General features: G+C 42.9%; 1 long non-coding RNA gene across 1 annotated transcript; it reads right to left on the reverse strand.

Moving 5' to 3' along the window:
- Positions 1-1,030: 1,030 nt before the first annotated feature.
- Positions 1,031-2,265, reverse strand: LOC144539921 (uncharacterized). Its single transcript, XR_013505155.1, has 3 exons — positions 2,231-2,265; positions 1,649-1,719; positions 1,031-1,179 (listed from the first exon to the last, which is right to left on the reverse strand). It is a non-coding gene; the product is annotated as an uncharacterized LOC144539921 (long non-coding RNA).
- Positions 2,266-9,431: the final 7,166 nt, after the last annotated feature.

A 9,431-nucleotide genomic window follows, 5' to 3' on the forward strand; every position in this document is an offset into this window, starting at 1 on the left:
TACTATGCATTTATTTACCGCAGTGAATTCATTAAATAAATCTCTAATAAACTCAGAAACATGAATAGCATGTCAAGCAGGTTGTCTGTGCCCTTTCCTCCGTGTTGTCCTTGCATATAGTCTCCACCATGGTTTGCTGTGCTGCATGGGGATGCTCCAATCGCTCAGAGAAAGGAGTACAAATGTACGAATGTATTTTCACAAGCTAGTGTGGTTTATGTCAATCCCTACTTCATCAGTGAGTTTTTATCTAGCTGCCCATGTATTAAAAAGACGAAAGGACATTATGAGCGCTGGCATTTCTTTCTATCAAATTGACCTTGAACATAATTCAGTCTGCCAACTCACGTTAACAGATTATTGAGAATGAATGCAAATATACAGAGTTTAGTATGGCGTCTAGGCTCTAATCCTGTCACTCCCTGCAAGCGTGCACCTAGCTAGCCAAAGAGAGCAGCCAGGGAGGGACAATCCGGGGGAGACCTAGAATCAGAGCCTACAGGTGGATGCTGGGGTGGAGCTGGGGATGATAAAATGATATATGGTTAGCAGCAGCTAAGATAAGATAAGATAAGATTGCACTTTATTGATCCCCTAGGGGAAATTCGGGTGTCACAGCAGTGGTGTACAGTACAATGACAGGAAATAAGGTATATAATACAGTAAAATAATAAGGTAAATAAGAATAAAAATGGTGCAGAAAAGATGAAGGCGATATAGATCAATATAACACACTATAAAAACTATGAAGATAAACAATATAAAACTATTAAAAAAGTGTCTCGTGTCCAAGTGGACACAGTTACTGACTGGTTACCATCCTTGATAATAAACACTTATTTCCAAATGTTATGGAAACCACAAATAAGTGTACGGTTTCCCCACTGACACGGAGAGGAGAAAAAAATGGTTGGCTCAAGTCAGCAGGAGCAATCTTACTATCACTAAAGATCACAACAACAAAAAAATATGCGAGGTAATAATATTCAAACACTTCATTTGCACTTTTTCACAAACAAAGACCATACCATTGGGAAGCTTAATGTTTGGTTTATTAAAAATAAGGAACAGGGAAAGGCTTGTAAAACCCAGGGAGTTGAGACTCAGGGTGCAGGGTGAGGGTGCTGTCTCATTGCAGGGAGTCTTCAGGCTCCATTGAATCCCCCTGTGGTTCTTGGGCTGAAAGAGAGAGGGAGAGAGGGAGAAAAAGACAGAGGAGAAAGGGTTAGACACACCTATATAGGCTTGGATGGGAAATTGCCTTGGGAGATGAGGTGTGGTCTTTGTTCCTCAACTTAAGTTATGGAACTTCATTAGTTGTGATCATCAACAGCTTTTGCTGCTGATGTTTAACAAAGTATGACAAGTGGCATCAGTTACTGATGTGATATTAATTTATATAAAGTTGTCTCATGTTCTTGGTTGTCTTTTATATATGTAATGAGTGTATACATGTCCAGTGCTCCTACAGCAGGTTACTAATATACACTAACAAGATAAGATTACTTATATAATACAGTAATAGAATACATGGTTAGTATGATTACTTATATAATACTGTAGTATAATACTTTTAGTATTTAGTATGATTCCCCATTTAGCCTAGTATGATTCATTTTTCAAAATTGCTGGCCTATTTTAAACTTACCTTGTGTTTTCAATCTCACTTAGGTCCTCCAACTTCCCTCTCCCTTTGCCATCAATCCAAAATCAGCTGAGCTGCAACATAATATAGACAGGTAATAGTCAACAGAATCACAAAGCCTAAAAACACTCAACCCATAAGTTACGTTTTTGTTTACTGTTTTGAAGTCTCAAATATGCACTCTAAATCCATATCAATAGCGATGTATCACAAACATAGCTCTCTTCCTTATTATTGTGTAACGTTAACTTTATTATTAGCTCTTACTCCAAAATGGATATCCTCATTTCACCACCTCCACCCACCACTCTACAAACACATGCCCCAATGTTAAGTATTTTTCTCTAATTCCACAACGTTGGATGAAATGGCATTAAGAGAACGGAATTTATAATTAATAGGCTGTTCGTGGTTAACGTTATGTGTTGCTAACTTTATTCAGTATCCTAGCCTAATCTGTTATCTGTTAACGTTCCCTAAATCTACTAATTTAGAGGGGGATAATCCACTAACATGCTTTAATGCACATGTTAATTTGATACAGATGTGCTGATAATATACAATCTGATTCTTTAAACATCTTACCCTTTCAAAGTACATCACAAACGGTCCATTCCGCTTCAACTCTACTGCGTTGCTAGTGTTAGCCGCTAACTTCCGGGAACTATTGAGAGGCTCCGCGATCCGCCATTGCTGTAAAAAAATGGTCCATTGGAGAGAACGGAGATGACGCAACTCTCTCTATATATGGCTCTGGGATCAACTATCTTTCTGTCAGACTGGTTAGTGCTGCTATCACTGGTAGCTAATAGGATCAGCTATCTTTATGTCAGACTGGTTAGTGCTGCTATCACGATAGTTGATACACTGTAAAACATTACAGCCCCATTTAGTTATGTCCACTTACTTCTTCTCTTTAACTCAAAGAGCTCTGACAAGTTTTGGATTTTGAACTCAACTGTATAAGTTTTCGAAAGTTAAACTTAAAGTAATTCATTGTGTTGACTATTTGAGACTTTTGTCAGATCTGTACATGTTGATTGAACTTGGGTTTGTAAGTTATAAGTTGAAAAAAAAAAAAGAAAGAAAAAAGGCAGGGTGAGGGGATGGGAGCTAGAGAAAAAAATTGTTGCCGCGACTTTTGAGTTAGAGAGAAACTGTCTTCTTTAAACCATGGCAAGGTTAAAGCATGGACATAATCTACTAGTTATACACTGCAGATAAGTAATTTAAATTCCACCTAAAATATAGACACTTTGTGGTAAACAAGAAAGGACTACTGCCACCGGCGGAGGGAGTCTAACTTTATGTACCTGACAACGGCCTTGAGGGGGAGCAACTCAACGTTACTGTCTGCAACGAGGAGAGCGGAGTGTGGTGAGGATTTGTTACAGCGCCAGGAGGTGAGTTAAAATTATGTCTTTAATTAAGTCTTTTTCCATTAACCTTAGGTGTAGTAATGTAATAACGTTAACTATGTAGGTCGTGCTTTTTAATAGCCTGGAAAGGCTAAATTCGTGGCCTTCATGTTAAGCTAACACTTTCCCCCCTCTGTTATGCCCATGATCTTGTTCTAAGACTCATGATGGACAAATTTCATCAGTCATGCTTTTGATAAAAAGTATAAAATGTGAAAGTATAACCAATTGGTTTAGTTTTTAAACATGATCGCAATATTCGTTTTTTATCCCCCCCCCCCCCCCCCCCCCCCCCCCCCCCCCAAACGAACACGAGTTAGCTAGTTAGTTAGTTTGCTAGCGTCCACCAGCTACGCAGTCGAGGCTGAACGTAACGTTACTCTGGCTGGGGGATTCACATTCGAGCGGCTGAGTCACTGCCCATGCTCTGCTCGCTCTTCGTATTTTATATTGACCAGTAAGTTGACCAGAAACTTGAAACTTGAAGTAGGAAAATTCATTTATTAATGTTGTTTTGATAATGGATTTTATGCCGATAATTACTTATGATAATGCGGAGCATGCTGCAGACTAGCTACCTTGCGAGGCAGCTGGATTCGCGAGATCACGTAACAAACCATCTGGCGGCGTGAGGTTAGCAGACTAGGGACGCAACTCAAAACTCGGTTCTGAGCGGACATTTTGCCTCGTCGCCTTTCCCCTTTCCTGCCTTAGGAGCTCATTGACATTTAGCAACCCTGGCCATTCATACATTAGGGAATTTCGGGCCCCAAACGGACATTCCCTTCCCGCCCAAACGGGGGCCCCGAAAAATCGGGAACCAATGCGATCCGCATTAATATTCGGCCGGGACCCGCGCGGGAAAACTTGGTTCCGATCGGACTTACGGTTCGAGATTACTTACGGATATGATTTTCCAAGTGGACAATTGCAAATGGCAAAAATGTTCCCAAATGTCACAGTGACAAAGGGGAACATTTTTGACACTTGCAATTGTCCATTTTGGAACATTTGTGCCATTTGGGTTGACATTCGGGAACATTTTTGACATTTGCAATGTCCCTTGACCACCCCATTCAAAAGTATGCCAAATGTCAAAATATCCCTTATATTTTGACATTTGGCAAACTTTTGAATGTTCCCAAATGTCAGAGTGACAAAGGGGAACATTTTTGACATTTGCAATTGTCCATTTGGGAACCCTGACCGCCCATTCAAAAGTATGCCAAATGTCAAAATATAAGGGATATTTTGACATTTGGCATACTTTCGAATGGGCGGTCAGGGTTCCCAAATGGACAATTGCAAATGTCAAAAATGTTCCCAAATGTCACAGTGACAAAGGGGAACATTTTTCAAGAGGAGCCTCTATTATGGCACATATTTATATTTCATAACAATAAGTCAATATAGTCATATGTGTTCAATATTGTTTCAATACATTATGAGGGTCATTATAATGGAATAAGCAGCAGACCACTTTAATTAAAACAGTAAAACAAATTTTTATTCAAACAACCATGACACTGAAATTGCTGTTTCACTTTGAGGTCAACAATGCCACCATGTGGTATAAAAATATAAAACAAATAACTGACCTTCCAGATCTTCTATATATTAAGTGTCTCTCATTATCATGCAAGAAATATATGAACCATATGCACCACTGATTTACCCCAAAGTGCACTTGGTGAGTTTGCAGTAGAAAGAAAAGAGCTTCAGAACGAGTCAAAATGTGCCTCCATACATACAGTATTCCCTAGGCTATATACTGTAGGTGACATTAATGGGATCTCAAAAAATGACTGATAACTCTAAGCAAAAAACAACAGCAAACCCAAAACACAGCAAAACAACAACAGCAAACCCAAAACACAGCAAAACAACGTTTAGTACACATTTACAAAAAACATTTACAAAACCAACTAGTAGTTGGGGAAGAGGGCTATTGTCCAGCAGATTCTTCCTCCTGCTGCTCAGCCCTCCTGGCATTCCTGATGGCTGCTCTCCTGGTGCTGTTGTGGGCCCTGTCTTTCGCCCTCTGTGCAGCCTTCATTTTGTCCCCCATCGGGCTGAGGCTGATCACGACCTTTTGGTAGCGTGCGTAAGTGCTGCTGGGCTTTACGGGCGTCTGGTGAGGAAACACAAAACACACATTGGGTGTCCCGATTGGAATTCTTTACAGGCCTCAACTTTAAACAGGACAAAATGAGATAAAGACACGTTAAAAGACACTGGCACGTCTTTACTTACACGTTGAGTCGGGGCTTCCTCCTCGTCTCCCTCCTCGTCTTCCTGCTCCTGTTCCCGCTGCTCCTCCAACATCTGCTCCATCTCCTCCTCCAGGCAGGAATCCCCAGACTCCTGATAGAGGACCTCCCCCTCTTCATCTGTGAAGTCGGATGAAGAAGTGTGGCGGCGGCTCTTCCTGGAGGCCTTGAGAGTGGTGGAGGTTGAGGCGGCTGCAGAGGTGGAGGCGGCTGCAGAGGTGGAGGCAGGAGTGGTGGAGCTAGACACGGCCCCCTCAAAATGCCGCCGCATCTCCATGGACTGCTGCACGTCCAGATTTAGGGCATAGAATTTGTCAGCAGTAGAGGTGTTGTGGCACATGAAAGTGACCATTTTTGACCTCACCTCTGCTGAGTGGACATTCTTTGCCTGGAGACAGTAGAAGAGAGGGACACAAAAAGATTGGTACTGTTATTAAAGCCAGCAGTTTTAATTGCAATACTGCTGCAGGACGAGTGACTGAAGAAAACCAACTCACGTGTGCGGACACAGCCGTGCGTAGGTCGATGAAATTGGGCTTTCCTGGCAAGCCCATCTCCTCCCAGGCCCCCTGCATATAGCGCACCAAGTTCTTGCATGGCCCTTTGCCACCCGTGAAACTAACTGCAACTAACTGAACTAAGTGAAACTGATTATGTGATCAAAACCCCCGATCGTAAAAAGAAAACTCGAGTGTGTCATATCAACATGCTCAAAAGTTATGTTGAGTGTGGAAGTGGAGTTAGTTTGTGTCCTGTAGTTGCACCTGTTGCCTCCGTGGTTGTTGCTAAATCTCCATATGATCCCAGGGAGGACGGGCTAGATGACAGATGTGATTCTGTTTCTGGTGTACGCCTCTGAAATTCTGAAGTGTTGTCAAATTTAGATGCATATTTGGTGCATCTGCCTGATTCGGCCAGGGGTGATATTAGTGGGCTTATCAAAAACTATCCAACCCTTTTCGGTGACATTCCTAGTCAAACTAATGTATTGAGTCATGATATTGATGTGGGCGATCACAAACCCATAAAGCAGCGCGCCTATCGTGCCCATCCGACAAAACGTGCTTTAATGCAACGGGAGGTAAATTATCTTCTTGAACATGGTTTTGCTGTTCCAAGCAGTAGTGCGTGGAGTTCACCTTCGTTACTTGTGCCCAAACCTGATCAGACTCCACGTTTCTGTAATGATTTTCGTAAACTGAACAGCATCACTAAACCAGATTCGTTTCCACTTCCACGCATGGATGATTTGGTTGACCGTGTAGGTTCAGCTAAATTTGTCACAAAGTTAGATCTTCTTAAAGGATATTGGCAAGTCCCACTTACACCCCGTGCGTCTGAAATCAGTGCTTTTGTAACTCCTGATAATTTTTTATAATATACAGTAATGCCGTTCGGTTTGAGAAATGCTCCAGCCACCTTTCAGCAGTTGATGAACATGGTGCTAAGTGGTGTTCGCAACTGTGAGGTTTATTTGGATGATATAGTGGTCTATACATACAGTTTGGTAAGGCTGTTGTTACGTATTTGGGTAAGCAGGTGGGACAGGGTTGCGTGAGCCCAGTCGCTACCAAGGTGCAAGCAGTCTTAGACTACCCAGCTCCCCAAACGCGCCATGAACTCCGTCATTTTTTGGGGATGGCTGGGTATTACCGTGCGTTCTGCAAAAACTTTGCTGAGGTTACAGTTCCATTGACGAGCTTGTCATGTCCCAAACAACCATTTAAGTGGTCAGAGGAATGTCAGTTTGCTTTTGAGGCTGCCAAAGCTCTCCTCTGCAGTGCGCCTGTGCTCGCAGCTCCAAATTTCACCCGCGCCTTTAAGCTGGAAGTTGATGCCAGCGCTCGTGGAGTTGGGGCAGTGCTTCTGCAAGAGGATGACCGTGGCATTGACCATCCGGTCGGATATTTCTCCAAAAACCTTAAAAAACACCAATTGCACTATAGCACTATTGAAAAGGAGGCCTTATCCTTGCTATTGGCTTTACAATACTTTGCTGTGTATCTTAGCTCTAGCTCCATGCCGACTGTCATTTTCTCTGACCACAACCCACTTGTGTTTTTGACTCGGATGCAGAACAGCAACCAGCGACTGATGCGTTGGTCCCTCTTACTGCAGGACTTTAATATTGAAATTCGTTACAAGAAAGGTTTGGAGAATGTTATGGCTGACGCACTATCTAGATGTTATGGTTAGGTCTGGTTAAATCAAACATTTTCTTAAGGGGGAAAATGTTTGAAATTTTTTTTTTGGGGGGGGGGGGTGTTATGACTGGTCATTTGTGTTTGTGTGGGTTAACAGCTCTCTTCTCTCCTCAATGTGTGCATTCCAGTGTGTGTGATGAGATTCAGGTGGTGGTGTTCTCCTGGATTGGTTTAGGGGATGGGATTGCTGCTGGCTGATTGGCTATCATGGAGGATTTAAACCAGCTGAAGCCAACCTTCCTCCCCTCTCTCTCGCGCTCAATCCCATTTCCAACAATGGAGGCCGCCCTGCTGAATCATTGAGCTGTGTGTGTGTGTCTTTAGCTGGTAGCATTGTGAGTAGGCCTAGTTTGTGGGTTCCGCTGTAGACCCCGCTAGAATGTGTTAGACACTTTTGTAAAACTGTTGGATCTGTTTTACTATGCTGTAAATATTCTTTACCAAAAGTAGCAGTAAGTAGGAGTGAGAAGCCCTTTCTTTTGTCATCATTTTTCTCCTGTTTTGTTTGAGTAGAAGTTAGGTTAGAGCTTTGTCTTTTGTTTTAACGTTATTTCTTTTGTTAGGGAAGGTTAGGGATTTTTGAATTAGGATTGTTTTGTTTGTTATTTTGGGCTTGGCTCAGCTCTGAAGTTTAAAGAAAATAAAAACTGCTACATTTTGAACGTTGGTTGTGGTGCGGCTGACCATTCTTGGGAGTGGGAAGAGGGGGGGGGGGGGGGGCACCGAACGTGTTGGGTCCTGGTTTTCCCTTAGACCAGGGGCGTAACATCATGTTATAATCAAACACTCAGGCCTAGGGCTAGCCAGCTTTGCACAGTCGGTGGTGCTTTCTTGCCAGGCGCTTGTACTTCCTCTGGAGGATGGAGAGCTGCTTCTGCATCCACTGGTTCTTCTGTGTGAGGCTTTTCTTGAGCTTCACACACTCGGGGTCAGTGCACATGGGCTCCTCCTCCGGCGGTTCCCCCATATGCACCTCATCCCCCTCCTCTTCTCCCTCCAGGTCTAGGGTGGTCACCATGGCCGGGGACGGATTTGTCGCCCTCAGAGCTGCCAGGAGGATAATTGTTTTCTTATTCCTGACCTCGTCCAAGTGGCACTCCACCTCGTCCTGGCTCAGCTCCGAGTGGCTGTCTACCAGATGCCTGTCCAGTCTCGTACTTTTGTAAGCACATCCCAAGACTGGACAGGCCTTGTTCCTGATGTTCACCCTCTTGGTTGCCAGGAGTAGCAGGAGCTTCCTCTCCTTTATATTTGCTATCCTGTGAGAACGGCGAAGGTGATTCGACAGCCGAATACACCTTCAAGCAGACAGGGCAGCAGTTGCTGCTCTTTGGCAGAGTCATGTCTGAAGGAAAAAACAAAGAAAAACATTCTTAGTTGATTCAAAAACACAGGTTATAAGCTTCAGTAAGTATTGCTGTGGCTGACAAAATATCAATAAATATATAAAATATGGGCAATAAATCAAATAAATGCACTTCACTTTAATTATACACACACACGCACACACACACACACACACACACACAGTGCATGTGATCAGTGCATGACCTTTAAACATAATTTAAAGCATGACCTGTAAACATCATTTAAAGTCCGGTCTTTGACATTTGGGAACACCGACCACCCCATTCAAAAGTATGCCAAATGTCAAAATATAAGGGATATTTTGACATTTGGCATACTTTCGAATGGGGTGGTCAGGGTTCCCAAATGGACAATTGCAAATGTCAAAAATGTTCCCCTTTGTCACTGTGACATTTGGGAACATTTAGGGTTAATAGGATGTTAGGGTGATAACGCCACTACGGACACAACTACAAATCAACAAGGTCTCAGCACTGATGTTAATTTCTTTGGTTGGGCCTCCTTTGGACCAGTGGGATCCAGAAAA

Source organism: Centroberyx gerrardi, chromosome 10 (genome assembly GCF_048128805.1).
Source record: "Centroberyx gerrardi isolate f3 chromosome 10, fCenGer3.hap1.cur.20231027, whole genome shotgun sequence".
In the NCBI taxonomy this organism is placed as follows: domain Eukaryota; kingdom Metazoa; phylum Chordata; class Actinopteri; order Beryciformes; family Berycidae; genus Centroberyx; species Centroberyx gerrardi.